This window comes from Maniola hyperantus, chromosome 11, assembly GCF_902806685.2.
Source record: "Maniola hyperantus chromosome 11, iAphHyp1.2, whole genome shotgun sequence".
In the NCBI taxonomy this organism is placed as follows: domain Eukaryota; kingdom Metazoa; phylum Arthropoda; class Insecta; order Lepidoptera; family Nymphalidae; genus Maniola; species Maniola hyperantus.
In genome coordinates this window covers 2,635,589-2,656,794 of record NC_048546.1, presented here as the reverse complement: position 1 = coordinate 2,656,794, position 21,206 = coordinate 2,635,589, and the positions used below count along the sequence as shown (strand labels likewise).

The window sequence follows — 21,206 nt, the reverse complement described above, 5'->3', positions numbered from 1 at the left end:
AGACACCCCTAATTATTATCTTAACGTGTGGAGCTAGTAACGAGGAAATAAATGGAATTTCAGTCTTACACTTTCCTGAGTGAACGAACGGACGGACGACTTGGCTTGTGCCGGGCTATTTATATATAGTAGAGAGGGCGCGCGGCCGCCCTCTCCTTTTGTTCCTATTACGTTGAAAAATAGATTTGAATTTCGAAGGGTGAAGTGAGAGTTTCATGCGCGTGAGTCAGTGATGCTCGGCGCGCCGGCGCGTGCGCTAAATCGCGCTGAATTCGATTTTCAAAATGTTTCAGTGGTGTGCGTGATCTATGTGTTAGTGATTTTTATGTGTGCTTTATGTTGCCCTTTTTCGGAGCTTCTCCTTATTGGTAAGTTGTTTTGGGAGATTTTTATTTGGTTATTTCTAATTTGAGTTAGATTTCGTTGAGTATTATATTGGCCACGTGTTTCTAATATTAGGTGGCCCGTCCTGAATATTTTAATGTGGCCTTTTTGTAGTTATTTTATGGGGTCGTTATTTTTGGATATTGCTATGCTATCAAATTAAACCAATCGTAAGTAGTTTCAAATATTGTGCAAAATATGGTTATACTTGTATTGAAGAATACCTAAAAGCAGTGCTCGGCAAAAAAAGAGAGCCTCTAGCTCCACCGGTAAAGGAGTGGACTGAAAACCGAAAGGTCGACGGTTCAAACCCCGCCCGTTGCACTATCGTCGTACCTACTCCTAGCACAAGCCTGACCCTTAGTTGGAGAGGAAAAGGGGATACAAGTCATTTAACATGGCTAATATTCTTTTAAATAAAAAACTGCCATACCGCTTCCATCCACGGTGAGATTGCAGTCAAGGGGTAACTTATACTTATCTGAATAAAATAAAATATGGTGAAACTCCTAAGGGTTCCTTGTTTACTACGAAATCTTAAAAATGCTTTACCTACAGTACCTACGCGGCCGAAAATAGGATAGTTTTGTAGTGAATTGTCCCTGTCGTCGAGACCGATAAAACGTCACATATGTATGAGTGACAGAGACAACGATCTACAAAGCCGAAATCTCATTCTACAGTTCGATCGATGTACATTACTTTCAAAATTCAAATAATTTATTCAAAATAGGTTATAAATTATTACTCTTTTTGATAGTCGGTTGTTGGATTTGTAAGATATAGTGGTGATAATTATTACGCGAACTTAAAACTAAAGCTACAAGGGTTCCAAACGCGCCCAGGTCTGAGAAGAGCCCACATAAAACTCAGCCGGGTACTGTACGATTGCGTACGAATCTTACAGGTAGCCTGATAGTCTTTTCACACTTACTACGTCATTATAGCCCAGTCTACACTCGCACCGAACTCGCACTACAAAGCGACATTGTACATGGTTTCTCCACAACAAAAGGACTGCGAACTAGTTACTAGACTGAAAAGTTCCAACACTTGCAGCCACGGTTCGCACGTGAATGTCGAGCGAACTATACAGAAGTCAAATTGAAAGAGTTGAAAATGCAACAAACCATTCTGACAGGGGATAAATTGTGGCATAGGTAATACAGAGTCAACTAACAAGTGGAGATGTGCCATTTCACAGGTAGCATGTGAAAAATCATATGAAAATTATTTCATAAATTACTTTTTATAAAATAAATGTAACACTTGATATCTTATTAAAGTAGCCACCAAGCCTGTAAATATTCACGAAGCAAAATCATACTGAAAATTATTGTATTTAATTCTATTTTATTTTTTAAACATTGCAGTTGTACGGTCATCGACCCGTGCTAAAGAACGCGCGAGCGAGAACACTCGCTGCATGTTAGAAAGGGAAAACATCTAATGTAGCAAACAATCAAAAAAACTATCGTTTGCAACGTGAAAAAGAGAATTTCCCACGCAAAGTACGAAATTTCACTATCCGTGAAAATAAATGACTGCTAATTATCTAACAAACCAAAATTAAAGGTAACAAACGATTGTAAGTGCAAAAATTTTAAAAAATCACTTACCGTGAAAAATCGCCTGTGAAATCGCGGTGAAGAAAAATAATTGTTTCGCCAAATGAAAATGATTTAAAATTAGCTATCATGCCCATTGCCCAACGCTACTAACAAACTTGCCTGCAACCAGCTGAAATGGCGCATCAAAAGTTACGCTTGCTGCAAAATTAATAAACGGGCCAGTGCCCCCATTCTTTTAATAATTTCCCGGCCGACCGACGATTTCCAATTAGGGTCGCCACGTTTTTAGACGTGTTCGGACTTGTTCCAGTGCTCTGCACGCCTAACATGCGCCCCCCCCCGAGAAAATTTTATTCACGCATTTACTCGTCTTATTTCTATGAATGAACACGAGAAAATTCGTAGACAACATTTTCTCGTGGGGCGCAATTATCGTCTAGTCAGTACGCATAGTACGAGATTTTATGTTTCACCAACGTTGCTAGTATTCGAGTGTCGAAAACCTACCGCATTATAGTAAACTGGATCTTAACTGCCTTGTTTTAAAGCTCAAGTTTGTCTACACATCTACAGCCAGCGTTCCAAGCGGGAACGTTGCGAAATTAAAATCAGTGGCATTAAATTTTTGACTTCAATTCAAGGCTCTTTACGTCCATTTTACTTTGACGGTGTTGTGTTTCGACTCTCGAATTCTAGCGTTTGGTGAGACGTAAAATCTTATACTACGGGTACTGAGCAAAGTCAAAGTGCGCTCTATAGATTTCAGCCTTAGACCCTATTTAGGTGTCTTCTATAAAATATCATCATGGTGACCCTATTTGCACCGGCCATTACCCGGAGTGATAACGAGTGGTCTCAGCTGTTCGATAAAAAGTATTTTAGCTGTAACCTCACCTAAAGTGGCATATTTTGGTGTACAGTACACGTAGTACAAGATTTTACGTCTCACCAAACCAACCAAACCAAATTCGAGAGTCGAAATACTTCCGCGTTACAGTAAACTGGATCTTAAATACCTTGTTTTAAAGCTCAAGTTTGTCTACACTTCTACAGCCAGCGCTCCAAGCGGAAACGTTGCGAAATTAAAATCAGTGGCATTGAATATTTGACTTCAATTCAAGGCTGTTTAGGTCCATTTTACTGTAACGCGGAAGTATTTCGACTCTCGAATTTGGTTTGGTTTGGTGAGACGTAAAATCTTGTACTACGGGTACAGTACATTTTTACGTTTCGTGATTTCAGTGGAAAAATGTTTTAATTTTCATTATGATACGCAGAAAGTTTTGTTATAGTATTATTAGCTATTATCTACAGATAACTTACCTATACTTAGTCTATTTTTAGGGTTCCGTACCTCAAAAGGAAAAACGGAACCCTTATAGGATCACTTTGTTGTCTGTCTGTCTGTCAAGAAACCTACAGGGTTCTTCCCGTTGACCTAAAATCATGAAATTTGGCAGGTAGGTAGATCTTATAGCTGACATTTTGTGTAAAAATCTGAAAACCGTGAATTTGTGGTTACATCACACAAAAAAAATTGTGGTCATAAACTAATAATAAGTATTTTCAATAATAATCGAATAAGATAATTACTATATCAAGTGGGGGTATCATATGAAAGGGCTTCACCTGTGCATTCTAAAACAGATTTTTATTTATTTTTACGCATCATAGTTATTTAATTATCGTGCAAAATGTCTAAAAAATACGACTGAAGTACGGAACCCTCGTTGCGCTAGCCTGACTCGCACTTGGTCGGTTTTTTAATCCCGGAGACAAAAATGACGTTTTGCGTGTTGCCTGTTTTTTACGGCTCTTTAAATAGTGATGTGGGGCAATTGATACTTACCGATAGATATTTGTCGGTATTCTTGTCAGATGTGTATGATACAACAAAATGTGTTGAAAATAATTCCAATTCAAACGAAATAATTTTGGGCTTGTTCTCAATTTATGACTTTGAAATACTATTGAATTTTTTTTTTGAAAATATTTATTTTTCTAGGAGAAAAAGCGTTTACCCTGATAGGTAGATATAGGTTTTTCAATCTTACTTCAGGGTTCTAAAATTATATTAGTTTTGAATTATATCTATCTAATAATTCAAAAACGACTTCTTCACTACAGTAATTTTTTATCATGAGGCAAATGGAAATCAAGCGGTTTCTTTATCCATATCCATATTAATCCATACTTCCATACTAATATTACAAACGCGAAAGTGTGTCTGTCTGTCTGTTTGTCTGTCTGCTAGCTTTTCACGGCCCAACCGTGCAACATATTTGGATGAAACTCGGTACAGGAATAGCTCCCGGGAAAAAGGACATAGGCTGCTTTTTATCCCGGAAAATCAAAGAGATCCCACGGGATTCTTAAAAATCTAAATCCAAGAAATAGCTTGCATCCCGAGGAAGGACATAGGAAAATCAAAGAGTTCCCACGGGATTCTTAAACCTATAAATCCATGCGGACGAAGTCACGGGCGTCATCTAGATAAAGAATCCAACGAAGTCAACAATCAAGCATACAATACGCTCTATCTTATATCTAACATGCAATTACCATCTCAGGTCTTCATAAAGGCACTTTGATACCGTCCTTGTTATCACTGTCAACTTAGCCAAGTGTTGATATTCCACTTGAACCCGTATTGTGTTGGCATAGATAACAGAATTGCATGGCATCGTATCTATGGAGTGTATCTACTATGGACAAATTTCCGGAACTTTGCGACTCTTGATTATGTGCCTCGAAGGTTGTTGGTACGGTCCTCTTCGTTTATTATTCTAGTATGGACGCTGATTTAATATAATAATATAGAGCTTTGATTTATATTCTCATTCTGGTAAGGATAAAATAATTCTCGAGCTACCAACGATATCTATTATCTATACTAATATTATAAATAGGTACCGTACTTAAAGTAGGTATCTAACTTTGCAATGGCCTAACGGAGCTTCGTGTAATCATGAAAGCTAGTGAATAAATGCGAAAGCGAAAGCGGATACGAACGGAATACGGATTTGTGCACAGACGCCCTTAAAAGTAATAATGTTTAAGTTATGTGTATTTTTCTATGTCTACCATAATATTATTTTTGAGGGTAAAATAAAGCGAACAACGATTTTTGGGCTTATCTAAACTGAACTGTCTAAAAATGCGGCGTAACGGACAAGCGTGACAGCTGACAGTTGATGTCAAACTGAGTACCGACCGACTTTACCATAGGACAAATAAAATGGCAACACCCTTTATGAAAACAAAGGGTTATTTTTTGCAAGATAGGCTTGTGCTTAATGACTAGTCTCCTAATACAGTGGACCCCCGGTAATCCGACTAACACCTTCCTTTGTGAACCTGTATCAGCAAATAAATAAAATTGAAACACTTTGCAGTTCAGTGTCGGACTATCAAATTTGTCGGATTATAGAGTACTGTCTAAGACCCCCTATAGACCGGATTTTTTTATAAAAGAGTACATTGTAATCCGACAAATTACAGATCCAGTGATAAGAATCTATATGTTATAGATATTATGTTCTCTGAAGTAGAAATCATACTTCATTACGTATTCAAACTTCAAATTTAAACTAAGCAATCAGAATCAAAACAATACCCTACGCATCGATCACAAAAATGATAATGCATACAAGTTATACCTTCTTCAATCATGCATTAGCGAAGATTGACAAAAAAATATTCAATAATAAATAATACACCATGGCGGGGGGTGCCGGATTAGACAGGGGCCGGATTACCAGGGGTCAACTGTATATTTCAATGTGCCGATGTGCCTATGCTAAAAAGCAATGATGAGGTTCTAGGAGCACGCACACATCCCTTATACAAATCAAATCGTTTAGGTCCTACAAAATAACAGTGATATGAAAGTTATAATATTAAAAGCCTCAAGAGAAGCGTCGACTTAAACGAGACTTGAATCAAGGCAGGCAAAGGTCCGGAAATTCGGCCATCGCTGCCAGAAATTGGGCTACGAATTATTTATTTGTGTAAACTCCTAAATCATATTATTTTCATCATGGTTTCTATGGCAAAGTAATTTTTGAAAAAGATTTAATCAACTAGATACGACTATGTTTCGAAAAAATCGTTACAAATAATTTTTATCGGGACACAATTAGTACAAAAAAATTAATAATGATTCATTAATGGTAGATCTTCTCGAATGTCTTATTGTCAAGTCGTAACAATAGATCTAAATGAAATTAAATGTATGTTTCCGTGTACCTACCTATAGGATCATCATCATCATCATCCTTGGTCTACAAGGACAGAGAACTCACGTCACTATCATGCAAAGGAAGCTCGCTCGCGATTTGGCGTTGCTGTAAGCATTCCCAGGGGATATTAAAAAAAAACTCAATATCACAATACCTATTGGGTATTTGACTACATCAAAAATAAATCATTTCTTCGTGATTATTAAATAGAGGGTCTTCCAAAATACGTAAAATCCACGTCCTTTGTTAATTTAAAGTTTAATAACCATTTTAAATTACGATTAAACTATAAGAAAGTACGTCATTAATATGTGACGTCACATTCCAGTATTTCATACAATATCGCATACTAAGTGCGCGTTTTGATGTTTGATAAATAATTACTGCATTGACTAGTTATCAAATACCGTATTTTAGATATCCCATACTTCTCAGATACGATAAGTAATAATCAGAACATTTTTTCAAAAAATTCCGCCATTAATCTGCATTCCTTCACACGCTTTTTGTCAGCACTCACAACGCTAACGAAGGCAACAATAAGCTGGTATTGGATCGGTACGAGAACTGCAAGGATTTAGCAAATCCGTTCGAAATTGCGCGCGAGTCACAAATCCTTGCGCTTCGTATACGAGTGCGATCCGAAACAAATGTTAATTATTAATCACTTGAATGCTTAGCATGAGATTTACTTCTCATCAAAGTTGATAAAATTCGAAGATCGAAACACTTCAGCGTTAGAGTACTTGCAAAAATTAATCTAAAATGCATTGTATTCAAGCTCAAATTTATTACAATAAGCTGTTATTGGATGGGTACGAGAACTGCAAGGATTTAGCAAATCGTTCGAAATTGCGCACGACTCACAAATCCTTGCGCTTCGTATACGAATGCGATCCAAAACAAATGTTAATCCCTTGAATGCTTAGCATGAGATTTACTTCTCACCAACGTTGATAGAATTCGAACATCGAAACATTTCAGCTAAGCTAATTAGCTATTACATAAGCTTGTTAGTACTAAAAAGTGAATTTTCCGCTTGCAGGGGTTACCCTGCATTTGCAGTAGCCAGGTTGGGACTTGGGAGGCTACGCGACACAAAATAGATCGGCGACATTTTGCGGCATTCGAAATTGATGGCTTCATGCATCAGCGAGCCTCTCTGTGCAAACCTTGCGTCAATTCACTTCAAATTTGACGACCCGAAAATTTAGTCTAGGTTGAAACGCTCGAATGCTGAAATAGAATATCATCATCATCATGATCAACCCATTGCCGGCTCACAACAGAGCACGAGTCTCCTCTCAGAGTGAGAAGGGGTTTTGGCCATGGTCTACCACGCTGGCCATGTGCGGAATGGTAGACTTCACACACCTTAGAGGACATTATGGAGAAATCTCAGGCATGCAGGTTTCCTCACGATGTTTTCCTTCACCGTTAGAGCAATTGATATTTAATTAAATAAAACGCACATAACTCCGAAAAGTTAGAGGTGCGTACCCGGGATCGAACCCCCGAACCTCCGGTTAGAAGGCGGACCTAACCACTAGGCTATCACAGCTTCATACGTTTATGACAGAGTAATTACATACAGGTTAGTGAAAACCGCCTAGAGTTCTATGCAGAGCAATCGTGCGGTAACTACGTTCTTTCTAATAGCAGGCGGACATCTTAACCACAAAGCTATCATCATCATCATTATCATCATCAACCGATAGACGTCCACTGCTGGGCATAGGTCTCTTGTAGGGACTTTCACACGCCACGGTCTTGCGCCTTCTGAATCCAGCGGCTCCCTGCGACTCGTCTGATGTCGTCCGTCCACCTAGTGGGGGTCTTCCAACACTGCGTCTTCCGGTGCGAGGTCGCTATTCCAGCGCCTTAAGACCCCCAACGCACTATGTGCCCTGCCCATTGCCACTTCAGCTTCGCAACCCGTTGAGCTATGTCGGTTACTCTAATTGTCCTACGGATCTGCTCATTTCTGATTTGATCACGTAGAGAAACTCCAAGCATAGCTCTTTCCATCGCCCGCTGAGTGACTCTGAGCTTTCTTATGAGGCCCAGGGCTATCACGGCACGTCATTTGAGGTCATGAAATGGCATCATACAATGACCTCAATATAAAAACGCGACACCGATGCGTCATTCAACAACGCAACTAATTCGTCATTGCAACAAGCCACGTCAGGAACAGCTCTTCCGTCGACAAATTTATTTCTCCAACGCTAATTGGGTGGACAGATGAGTTCGATCCCGGACACGCACGTCAAACTTTTCGGAGTTATGAGCGTTTTAAAGTAATTAAATATCACTTGCTTTAGCGGTGAAGGAAAACATCGTGAGGAATTCTGCATACCTGAGAGTTAGAGATTGGGCAGAGATTTAGATTTTTAAAAAATCCGTGGGAAATCTTTGGTTTTCCGGGACAAAAAGTAGCCTATGTCACTCTCCAGGTCTTTAATTAGGTAGGTATACCGAAGCAAAAAATCACATCGACCCGTTGCTCCGTTGCAACGTGATTGAAGGGCAAACCAATAAAGCAACAAACGTTTGTGTTTGTTTGTTGGTTTGTCCTTCAATCACGTCGCAACGGTGCAACGGATTGACGTGATTTTTGCATTGGTATTGATAAAGACCTGGAGAGCGACATAGGCTACTTTTTATCCCGGAAAATCAAAGAGTTCCCACGGGATTTTTAAAAAACCTAATTCCACGCGGACGAAGTCGCGGGAATCAGCTAGTTTATTATAATATGTGTAAGCAGTGATGGGTAGGGGTTAAACAATATTTTCGCAAACTAAAACTTGTAATGCGTCAAAAAAAACACCTTTCTAATCATTTACAACCTTTTCCACCGTTTTCCAACAATGTTGTAAGCTTAGACTTGGCCAGTTTTGTATAATATTAGTTTATTATCATGAAACTAGATGGCGCCACCTGTTTATGACATCGCGGTTCAGTTTTAGTACTTGACGATGTATATAAGAATGTAATCGTGCTATGATTTTTTAATCCCGAGGAAACTCTTTGATTTTAACATTTTTTGATATCGGTTGTCCACATTAAGTGGAAACAACGATCTATTAAAATAAATGTAACAACTATAACTATTTACTACCAATTACAGTCATCGATGTTTCCAGTAGATTGTAGAATCGTTGCTTGAAGAAGATACACATACTTTTAGTTTTTGGATCAAATTCGTCCCCTCGAATTTTGGGTCTTATTTTCGTTCTTACTTCTTAATAACTTTTCAATAAAAAATGAACTAAGAGCCAGCACATGCCAGACCTTCATTATGTTATAAAAGCTGAAAGTTTCTCTTGCGTATTGTCCCCAACACTGGGAGGAAAGTTTGCTTGGATCATCTTGGCTTTAAGAGAAAACAGGTACTAAAGGTGTAAAAAATCTTACGTCAAAGTATAAAGACATTTTTTTTTACATTTTCTTCAGAAATAGTATTAGAAAATATCACGTCATGCTTTGCCAGACACTTAGGCTGAGATCTATAGAGCGCACTTTAACTTTGCTCTGACTTAAGATTGAGTTAAAACGAGACAGAGCTATATTTCTATCATAAGTCCGTCTCGTTTTAACTTTGTCTTAAGTCTAAGCAAAGTCAGAGTGCGCTCTATAGATCTCACCCTTAGTATCATGGCAACCCCCTGCCAGACACCCATGAAGTTTAAAAGTTTTTGTAAGTTCCCTCATACTCCGATTGCTATCTCAACCTGTCGCGAACTATAGTTAACACTGTAAAAAGTAAAAAACATTATTTTTCTAAAAAATATCTGTATTTATGTAGAAAAAACAACCCCTATCCACAAATCGAAAGCACACCCTCAGATCTTCCGGCCCGCGTGACAGCAAAATGTGGCTTTTAACTCAAACGAGGCCTTTTGATGTGTGATCCCCAGTACGGAAGAAATTACATAATTAAGGGATACGTTACATTACGAATACCTTCAGTCGTGCACCCTGTGTTTACCTCTGTAAACATGCCCTTTGATGTTACGTCTACACAGTACAAACACACTCACACATAATTAACTAGGTATACTAATAAATAAAATTGAATTGAGTAGGTAATTTTTTTTTAATCGATAGAAAAACTTTGCGACGTTGTTCCATAAATTTGGATTCCAACTCCTCAATCCTGATGCTGTACCTATGGGACCTGACCACAAATAATAATGGGATTTAGAAACTGTCGGTTATACATTGGTACCTATTGGAGGTACCTACCAAGTAAAGGCTTTTGAACTCGGGTCCAACTCTTCAGCCCTGATGCTGTAAAGAATTGCATTCTTAAATCATGGGATTTTTAAATTGTTTTTACGAAATTTGGTACTGAGATATCTTGCATATCGGGGACGGACTACTTTTTGTCCTGGAAAGTCAAAAGTTACTACGAAATTCACGCGGGCAAGCGGGTGCGATCTATCAACGCACAGCTCAAACTATTGGACGGATCGGACTGAAATTTGGTATACAGATAGCTATTATGATGTAGACATCCGCTAAGAAAAGGTTTTTGAAAATTCAACCCCTAAGGGGGTGAAATAGGGGTTTGAAATTTGTGTAGTCCACGCGGACGAAGTCGCGAGCATAAGCTAGTAAATTCTTGGGAATTGAATTTTCAAAAATCTTTTCTTAGCGGACGCCTACGACATAAAAGCTATCTGCATGCAAAGTTTGAGCCCAATCCGTCCAGTAGCTTGAGCTGTGCGTTGATAGATCAGTCAGTCAGTCAGTCAGTCAGTCACCTTTTCCTTTTATATATTTAGATATCACGTAGTGTGTAGTTCATTTATTAACTATTCATATTCATTACTTTATTTATTATGGTTGTTTCCATATTAATGGACAACCGATATACAAAAATAAATCAAAGAGTTCCCGCAGGATATTTGCATGAATATGCATGAATAGGCAACAGTTAAAAGTTTAACTTTTCTTATACACTTCTTTGTGTACTGAAACTGAACTGCAATGTTACAAACGTGTGGCGCCATCTAGTTCCATAAGATAAAACTAATATTGTACAAAATGTCATACAAAATTGGCCAAGTTTTAAACTAATTGCATGCATACCTTAATATGCATAGTTGAATAAAAACCGGCCAAGGGCGAGTTGGGGCAATTTCTTTCAGGGTTCCGTACATAATTATGAATCCAGCCAGCCTCATTAGCTTAACGGTACTGAAATCCGAAACGTCGGCCTGCATTGAGTTTGTCGATAGGTATGTAAGTAGGTATAGAACAGTTCCGTATCCGAATTACTAGAAATAACACTTTAAAAAAAAATCAAAGTTTGATGGCGGCCATTTTGAAATTTTTATTATTTGTTGTTATAGTGGCATTGCAAAACAATTACATATTCTAAATATGTATTATACATAATAGTGAAAATTTCAACTTTCTACCTATTACGGTTCACGAGATACAGCCCGCTGACAGACAGACGGATGGACGGACGGACGGACAGTGGAGGTTTAGTAAAGGGTGCCGTTTGCAGCCTTCGGGTACAGACCCGACGAACTCCCTGGTGCTGTGGTAATAGCTGTTCTTACTAGTGGGAGGTTCCGGGTTCGATACCAGCCAGGGGTTTTTAATTTTATAATTTCTACATTTCTGGTCTGGTCTGGTGGGATGCTTCGGCCGTGGCTAGTTTCCACCCAACCGGCAAAGCCGTGCCGCCAAGCGATTTAGCGTTCTTGTACGATGCCGTGTAAAAACCGGGCATGGGTTTAATAAAACAAAACTGCCATACCCCTTCCAGGTTAGCCCGCTTCCATCAATTACCACCGTGGGGTGATTCTCTAACCCAGTGTCTAACAGAATGATAGCCACCGAGTTGGTTGGTTTTACATTGCTGCTTCACTGGGTGGTAGTAAAACATTTTTTCGTAGAAAACCTTCAACGGATTAAAAAATTACCTCCGTGGCTATCGTTCAGTGTTAGACACTGAGTTAGAGAATCGCGCGCCGGTCAGGTGAGATCGCAGTCAAGGGTTAACATGTATCAGAATTTTTAAAAAAATCGGCCAAGTGCGAGTCAGGCTCGCGCAATGAGGGTTCCGTACTACAGTCGCCATTTTTTTGACATTTTGCACGATAATTCAAAAACTATGATGCATAAAAATAAATAAAAATCTGTTTTAGAATGTATAGGAGGAGACCTTTCATATGATACCCCACTTGATATAGTTATCTCACTTCGAAAGTTGAAAATACTAATTATTAGTTCATGACCACAATTTAATTTTTTTTGTGTGATCTAACCCTAAATTCACGGTTTTCAGATTTTTCCCCAAAGGTCAGCTATAAGATGTACCTACCTGCCAAATTTCATGATTCTAGGTCAACGGGAAGTACACTGTAGGTTTCTTGACAGACAGACGGACAGACAGACAGACAGACAGACAACAAAGTGATCCTATAAGGGTTCCGTTTTTCCTTTTGAGGTACGGAACCCTAAAAATTAGCTCCGTGACTATCGTTCAGTGTTAGACACTGAGTTAGAGAATCACTGGTCAGGTGAGATCGCAGTCAAGGGTTAACATGTATCAGAATTAAAAAAAAAAAGGGCCCTAAAAAAACAAATTAAAGAATCAGTACCCTTATTTTGTTGTATAGTGTTGGTTTGTTGACTTGTCCTTCAATCACGTCGCAAAGGTGCAACAGATTGACGTGATTTTTCGCATGGGTATAGATAAAGACCTGGAGAGTGACATAGGCGGGATTTTTATCCCGGAAAATTAAAGAGTTCCCGCGGGATTTTTAAACAACCTAATTCCACGCGGACGAAGTCGCGGGCATCAGCTAGTGAAATAATAATAACTGTATATCCGTCCTATCCCCCCCCCCCTCCCCACAGCATTTTAATTTCCTCAATCAATTGGATCGGCCTTTGTGTTTTCATCCCCTCGACAGAGTAAATATTTATTTAGCAGCCGCTTCCACCCACGTGGGCCTTATCGCTTCAGTTACATTTATACAGACTCATACAGGATTATCCTATACGAGCTCTGTGATGACCTGCAATATCGTTTCAGTATTTTTCGAGTTCCGTACCTCAAAAGGAAAAACGGACCCCTTTTAGGATCACCTTGTTGTCTGTCTGTCTGTCTGTCTGTCAAGAAACCTACAGGGTACTTCCCGTTGATCTTATAGCTGACATTTGGGGGAAAATATGAAAACCGTGATTTAGGCTTACATCACACAAAAAAATTAAATTGTGGTCATGAACTATTAATTAGTATTATCAATTTTCTAAGTAAGATAACTACATATATCAAGTGGGGTATCATATGAAAAGTCTTCACCTGTGCATTCTAAAACAGATTTTCATTTATTTTTATGTAGATATCATAGTTTTTGAATTATCCTGCAAAATGACGAAAAAATACGACTGTAGTACGGGACGCTCATTGCGCGAGCCTGACTCGCACTTGGCCGGTTTTTATATTACAACTAGCTGATGCCCGCGACTTTGTCGCGTGGATTAAAAAAAAATTTTACGCCCCTATTATTGCAATTCAATACGGGGTTTATCATTTCACGAGTAATGCTTATAATGTTTTAATGTAAACTAGTTTATGCTCGAGACTTCGTACGCGTGGACTACCTACACAAATTTCAAACCCCTATTTTACCCCTTTAGGCGTTGAATTTTGAAAAATCCTTTCTTAGCGGATGCCTACGTCATTATAGCTATCTGCATGCCAAACTTCAGCCCGATCCGTCCAGTAGTAGAGCTGTGCGTTGATAGATCAGTCAGTCAGTCAGTCAGTCACCTTTTCCTTTTATATATGTACATAATATATAAAGATAACGGGTACATACCACGATTAATTTGACGTCCCGTCCCGTCGTGACCACGACCCGTGCAATTGGGTTGAAATATCGACAAATAAAAACATCAAAATAATTGTGATATGTACCTGTTTTTTTGCATGGCTATAGTCAAAGATCTGGAGAGTGACACGATGCTACTTTTTATCTCGGAAAATCAAAGAATTCCGCACAGGATTTTAAAAAACCTAAATCCACGCGGACGAAGTCGCGGGCATCAGCTAGTAAATCAATATTTCATTGAAAACCAAATCTCTTTTCCTTTAAGTTTAAAATGGTCTTATAAATAATTTGATTGCTTTTACTTAACAAGTTCTTACCATTGTAAGAAGCCGCAGAGCCAGAAATTGGGGAAGCTGAGTAATAAATAATGCATAAGCTTAGAATCGACTTCCTTCGTAACCCCTTTTCCATCAGACAATGGAAATATTTGTCCTCTTGAAGAAAATAGGTTACACATACTATAGTACTACTATAGAATCCTTGCATTCCTTGCTGCTTGAGAGAACGAAAAACTTGTTGAAAACAATAATGCTCAGTACCCGTAGTATGAGATTTTACGTCTCACCAAACGTTGCTAGAATTCGAGAATCGAAACACAATAACATCAAAGTAAAATGGACCTAAAGAGCCTTGAATTGAAGTCAAAAATTCAATGCCACTGATTTTAATTTTGCAACGTTTCCGCTTGGAGCGCTGGCTGTAGATGTGGTGACAAACTTGAGCTTTGAAACAAAGCATTTAAGATCCAGTTTACTATAACGCAGAAGTGTTTCGACTCTCGAATTCTAGCAACGTTTGGTGTGACGTAAAATCTTATACTACGGGTACAGCTGACAATAATAAGAGATGTACCTGCAGGACGCGGCAAAAAATAATGTGCATCGACCTTTAGAATGACATTTCGGCTTTGTAGAGCGTTCTCTGTCACTCATAACTAATGACGTTTTGTCGGTTTCATCGACCTCTGTCGAATGCCATCCATTCCATTAGCGGATTTGTAGACCATTGTAGAGTCTACAAATCCGCTATCTCCTTCTAAAGGTCCATGTAGGTACCTACTTTATTTTCTGCCGCGTACTATACTTAGGTAAATACAGAGGCGTCTCTAGCCCTTGTGGCGCCCGTGTGCAACCAGTACCCTGGCGCCCTCTAGTCTAGTAGGAGCAGGGTCAAAATGTAATACTAACAGTTATATTTTCAAACGGAAATTCGGATGCAAATGGTGCAATTTTAAATGATGATTTTAAATGATGACGGCGTCGGCCATAACACGAGCGCAGGGTCTTTGAGAGCGCCGGCATCGACGCATCTTTGGACGTGTCGCATTAGAGGGCGCTCGGCGCCCCCTTAGACCTGGCGCCCGTGTGCGCCCCACACCCTGCACCATAGGTAAAGACGCCTCTGGGTAAATAGTACCTTCCAGGATATATCTTATCAGCGCTATATTGACCTTCTTCTTCTTGTGTCGCTTCCTCAATTTTGAGGATCGTGGCTCCCTTTTGATATGCTTAATCTTTGCTACGATGTTTTTCCATTTTCCTCTGTTTCGCGCCGCGTGGATTGCATTGCGGATAGGTGTGTCGACCGCCTCTTTTATTTGGTCTACCCAACGTCTCGGGCTACGTCCGCGGGGTCTCTTTCCTTCGATCTTCCCAGTGACCATGATTTTTTCAATATTGCTGGCGTCCTTGTGATGTGACCGAAGTACTCGAGGGTCCTTCGCAGTCAGATGATATTGACCTTAAAAGTGCGGAAATCGAAAAATAGCCTGTGAAATCACTGTGTAGAAAAACAATAATTTCACCAAATGAAAATGATGTCCAAGTAGCTATAATGGCCACCTGTAGTTTAATTTTATAATTTTTATAGTTTTACCTACACTTCAAGGTAATTTCGAAATAATTCTAAATCATATCAAAAATTGCGGACCGGCAGGATTCGAACCCGCGTCTCCTGGGATCGCTAAGCTACGGTTCGCTTGGTGCCAATGACGGTGATATGTATGTTCACTCAGTACTGAAGCGACTGTTAATGCCATCTAGTAGCGACACTTTGCAACTATCGAAACTACTAAAACTATCTGTAGTTTAAACTCAACAACATACTTTCATTACAAGCTTGTAACTACCTATGACCTATTTACATAGTTGGATGAACTTTCCGATGAGCTACGTACTCCATAAAATGACGTTATCGGACGATCGTCGTGTCAGTTCGTTCGGAAATTTCATTTGTCACCGACTGCTGTGACCACTGACCTCTACTAATACAAGTACACTGGACTTGCGATTACCGACTTGTTTTTGAAGCAACTTGATTTGCGTCATCTTGGGGCTGACAGCGTCAATGAGCTTCATATGAGCATTCTCGGAACTTAATGTTATTGATGAGACATTTGTGAACATAGTGTCAGCACGAAGACTATTAATTGACACACCTAGTACCAATTTTGACGACCTCGGCAGATGAAATCGGAAATATGTGGCTAGTTATTGCCCTACCGGCACGGACGTGCCGTCAAACGCTGTAGCGTTCTAGTACGATGTTTTGTAGTAACCAAAGGATTATTAAAAACTGTCATGTACCTTCCAGGTTAGCTTTCCATCTTAGACTGCATCATCATTTACCACCAGGTGATATTGCAGCCAAGGGCTAAGTTGTATCGGAATATAAAATAAAAATAAAATCCCAGTACGCTCGGTGGTGTGCTTCGAATCCTCACAAAAAATAGCTGTCAATTTGTATGGCACACCTATTCCAGCGTACTAGTATGTCCATTTCAGTGGCTGTGACAGCGAGCTGGTCGATTTTACAATTAACTTCCTGTTATACATTCATTTCAATGAAGTATGGAACTAAATGAATTCGGTTTAACTTTTTTAGAATTTTATTTTTAGCTAAATTGATGAACGATTGTGACGTACGAATATACGATTCAGTAAAAAGTGGTAGGTATTGCTAATAAAATTACAAAATGACACATTATGGCAGTGGTCCGATCGCCGACGATGAACGAGAACTAGAAGCGAGTGTATAGTTTCGATAGTTTTGTCGCCGGGCTATAAGCGAGTGTGCAAGTGTGACGAGCGAACATGGGATGCATGCAAGCTATCAGCTACTCTATCCTATCCTATTACATACCTATATCCGTAGGAATCCTACGGATATAATATATAGGCTATACTTCTTATCCTAAAAAATCGAGTAGTTTCCTTGGGATTTTCAAAAATCTAATTCCATGCGGATGAAGTCGCGGGCATCTTTTAGATTCTAGTTAAATACCTACTTCATAAAATCGAAAATGATTTTATCGAAAATCATCATCATAATATTCTTCGAATCAACCGTCAAATCTGCAAACATCGCAACGTGTATCATAGTTTTACGGCGTAATAATTTCCATCAGAGTCCTTGTAAATTTAGAACACACACACCCCGTTTCCTTAGGATTTTCAAAAATCTAAATCCATGCGGATGAAGTCGCGGGCATCTTCTAGATTCTAGTTTAATACCTACTTCATAGAATGGAAAATGATTTTAACAAAAATCACCATCATATTCTACCGAATGTCTCCAAGCGTCGTAATCAACATTTTTACGGCGTAACAATATCAATCAGAAATTATGTAAGAATAACGATTTCATCGTTATCGTAATCGTCAACAAATTCTGCCCTTTGATTGGCTGTGAAAAAATGTAAACAGCGAATCAACCAATCAAAGGGCAGAATTTGTGGACGATTACGATAACGATGAATACGTTTTTCTTACACAATCGGGGGGCAGAGTCCTTGTAAATTTAGAACACAATTTGTCTCACGAGAGCAACCGCTGGTGACAAAACCCGAACGCCACAATTTCATTTTCCATTCATGCGTACGCCTCTCATTATTCGCCGGGCGCGTATGCCTTAATAGTATGTAAATGAGCGCGCACTGAATACAATTTGGCGTCTTTTGTTCTATCTGAAATATTGAATTGCTGTAATAAATATAAACATACCAGAAGTGAAGTTAAATATTAATCACGATGCGCAGAGGCTTAGAGTTTTACCGTTTATAATAACCTAACTACAGTATTAACTAAATTAGGGCACAATAATTGCTATTGCAACCACTCAATCAAAATGGCGATCTAAACACAAAAAGCATTTACTAGTTGATGTATCTCGAGTCGGAACGAGACTTCGAGAGCTCAAAAACCACCAACCAGACGCATTTATACAATCGACTCAAGATGGCTTTCTCGCAACAGATCACGTGACATCCGTTTCGAAAGGCGGCAATTACAAGTGCGATAACATAAAATACTCGAAAATCGGTAAAAATGTTACCCTATATCAATACCCATATTATTATAAATACGAAAGTGAGTTTGTGTGTTGGTTTATCCTTCAATCACGTCGCAACGCAGCACCGAATCGACGTGATTTTTTGCATGGGTATAGTTAAAGACATGGGGAGTAACCTAAGCTACTTTTTATCCCGGAAAATGGATTTTTAAAAACTTAAATCCACGCGGACGAAGCTGCGGGCATCAGCTAGTTAATTAACTAATATAATTCCCGTCTTAGCCCAAACTCATCCCAAGAGAAGTAAGTCTAAATATATAAAAGGAAAGGTAACTGACTGATCTATCAACGCACAGTTCAAACACAGCCTTGAAATATTTAACTGGTTCAAACTACTGGACGGATCGGGCTGAAATTTGGCATGCAGATAGGTATTATGACGTAGGCATCCGATAAGAAAGGATTTTTGAAAATTCAACCACTAAGGGGGTGAAATAGGGGTTTTAAATTTGTGTAGTCCACGCGGACGAGCATAAGCTAGTTAACTAATATGATTCCCGTCTTAGCTCACACTCATCCCAAGAGAAGTAAGTTATGTAATATGACAGGACGATATCTAAATCTATCAATAGCCGTACAACTCAAGTTGGCGTCTTGAGACTCGGAGAAGTCTATTGAGTCTCTAAGGAGCCATCTGTTACCATCAATACTTACATTAAATATAAATCTATGAATTGACATTATCCAATCCATTATCGGATTGTGTACTATTATTGTAAAATCCTTACAATCAATAGTTCAAATAGTAAAACTTGAGTATCAGCTTCTAAATCACTACCCCTATTATAAATGCGAAAGTGTGTTTGTTTATTGGTTTGTTGGTTTGTTAGTTTGTTGGTTTATTGGTTTGTTGGTTTGTCCTTCAATCACATCGCAACGGTGCAACGGATTGACGTGATTTTTGCATGGGTATAGATAAAGACATGGAGAGTGACATAGGCTACTTTTTATCCCGGGAAATCAAAGAGTTCCCGCGGGATTTTTAAAAACCTCAATCCACGCGGACGAAGTCGCGGGCATCAGGTAGTACTTTATAAGGGTCTTTAAAGGCATCCCCTTGTTATAAAACATACAGAAAAGTTTCTTTGATGCGGCTTTCAGTGCGGGGCTCTCGTTGCGTGTTGGCTATTTGGCAACTATGTTATCCGAACCGCGTGTAATGAGTATAATATGATCAATATGATCATAGGAGTAGGGATCAAAGGAAAAACTTTTAATTTAGCTCTGATAACGCAGGAAGGTACTTAATGAAAAAACCTACTAGTAATAATACATTTGATTCCTGAAATGAATGAATTGAGAAGAATGAACTCCGAGATGTTTATGAAGAAAACTACTTAGAGTATAGAACTTAGTTCTATATTCTATTCACGGAAAGAAGTTAGTAGGTATAGCGCTCTATCTGTAACGTAATCCCATACGAATGACAGAGACAAAAATCTAAATAGGCGTTAACCTTTGTAAGTTACCAACCGCTCACAAACATATTGTGTTCAAAAAACATTCGAAATGAAATTCGAAAATGTTTTCGAAAACATTCGAAATCCAATTCGAAAACATAGTTTCGTTTGTGATCGGTTGGTGTCCCAAAATGGTTACCGCCCACTGATTTTTTTGCCTCTATCATTTGTATGGGATTACGTAACAGAGATAACGCTTCACTAACTTCTTTCCGTGGAAAGAGTATAGCTGCAATTATTTATGGTGACATTCCTTCTTTATATACAGAACCCTTGTGATAAATTTAATATTCGCAATTTGTTGTAATTAATAAGTTAACCCATAATTAAAAGGTGTAACGGGTTACAGTGTAACAATTAAACTCTGTAAATTGTCGCAGAGAACAATAGCCTGCCGTTAATTAAGAAATATTTTTGTTTCAGGAACGCGGGAGATTTATATTTCAAACGAAGCCATTTTCTGATTGTGAGCCATAACTTTTTTAATAATTTTACTTTTAATTAAAATAAAAATAAAATAAAATATTTTTTTTATTTAAGTAAACTTTCACAAGTGCTTTCGAATAGTCGGATGCATCTACCACTGGTTCGGAATGCCCTTCCTACCGAGAAGAACCAGCAAGAAACTCGGCGGTTGCTCTTTTCGAATATCTGATATACAAGACTACGCCATGTATGAAAAAGTATTTGCAGTCCTGTGCGTTGCTGGAACAAGCTGCAGGTCAAGTCCACGCTCTTTTATCATTTAGATAATCTTCGATTGTGTAATATGCGTTTTTTTTTCAAGCGGATAAACCTGAGGGCAAAAGCTAGTTAAAAACATGTTTCAACGTGTTCTTCATTAAATGAAACTGTATAACTTTGGTTTTACGTTTCACCAGTTGCGAGAATTTCTTTTGACATTCGTTCCTTACAGAATTACTTAATGTTTTATTCATTTTAGAGATATAGAGAAAATTCGGTATATTTATTTACAGGTTATCTTGAATTCGATGAAATCTTCTAACCAGCAAATAGAACAAAATTCACCCACTGCGCAAGTTTAATTTCAGTGTTCTACTTATACTCTATCCACAGAAAGAAGTAAGTATAGCGCTCTGTCTGTTACGTAATCCCATACAAAAATCTCAGTGGTCGTTAACCATTTTGAGTCACCATCCACTCACAAACGAAACTATGTTTTCGAATGTTTTTGAAAACATTTTCGAATTTAATTTCGAATGATTTTTGAACACAATGTTTGCGAGCGGTTAGTGACTCAAAATGGTTAACGCACACTCAGATTTTTGTCTCTGTCATTTGTATGGGGGATTACGTAACAGAGAAGTGCAGCGGTCA

General features: G+C 38.7%; 1 protein-coding gene across 2 annotated transcripts in view; it reads left to right on the top strand.

Annotated features, from left to right (window-relative positions):
- The first annotated feature begins 243 nt into the window (after positions 1–243).
- The window catches only part of rols (rolling pebbles), a 324,504-nt gene continuing 303,541 nt past the window's right edge, over positions 244–21,206 (top strand). For both annotated transcript variants that reach the window (XM_069501898.1, XM_034973384.2), the window contains exons 1-2: positions 244–368; positions 20,292–20,334. The gene's annotated coding sequence lies outside the window, so the exon portion shown is untranslated. The remainder of the gene's footprint in view (positions 369–20,291; positions 20,335–21,206) is intronic.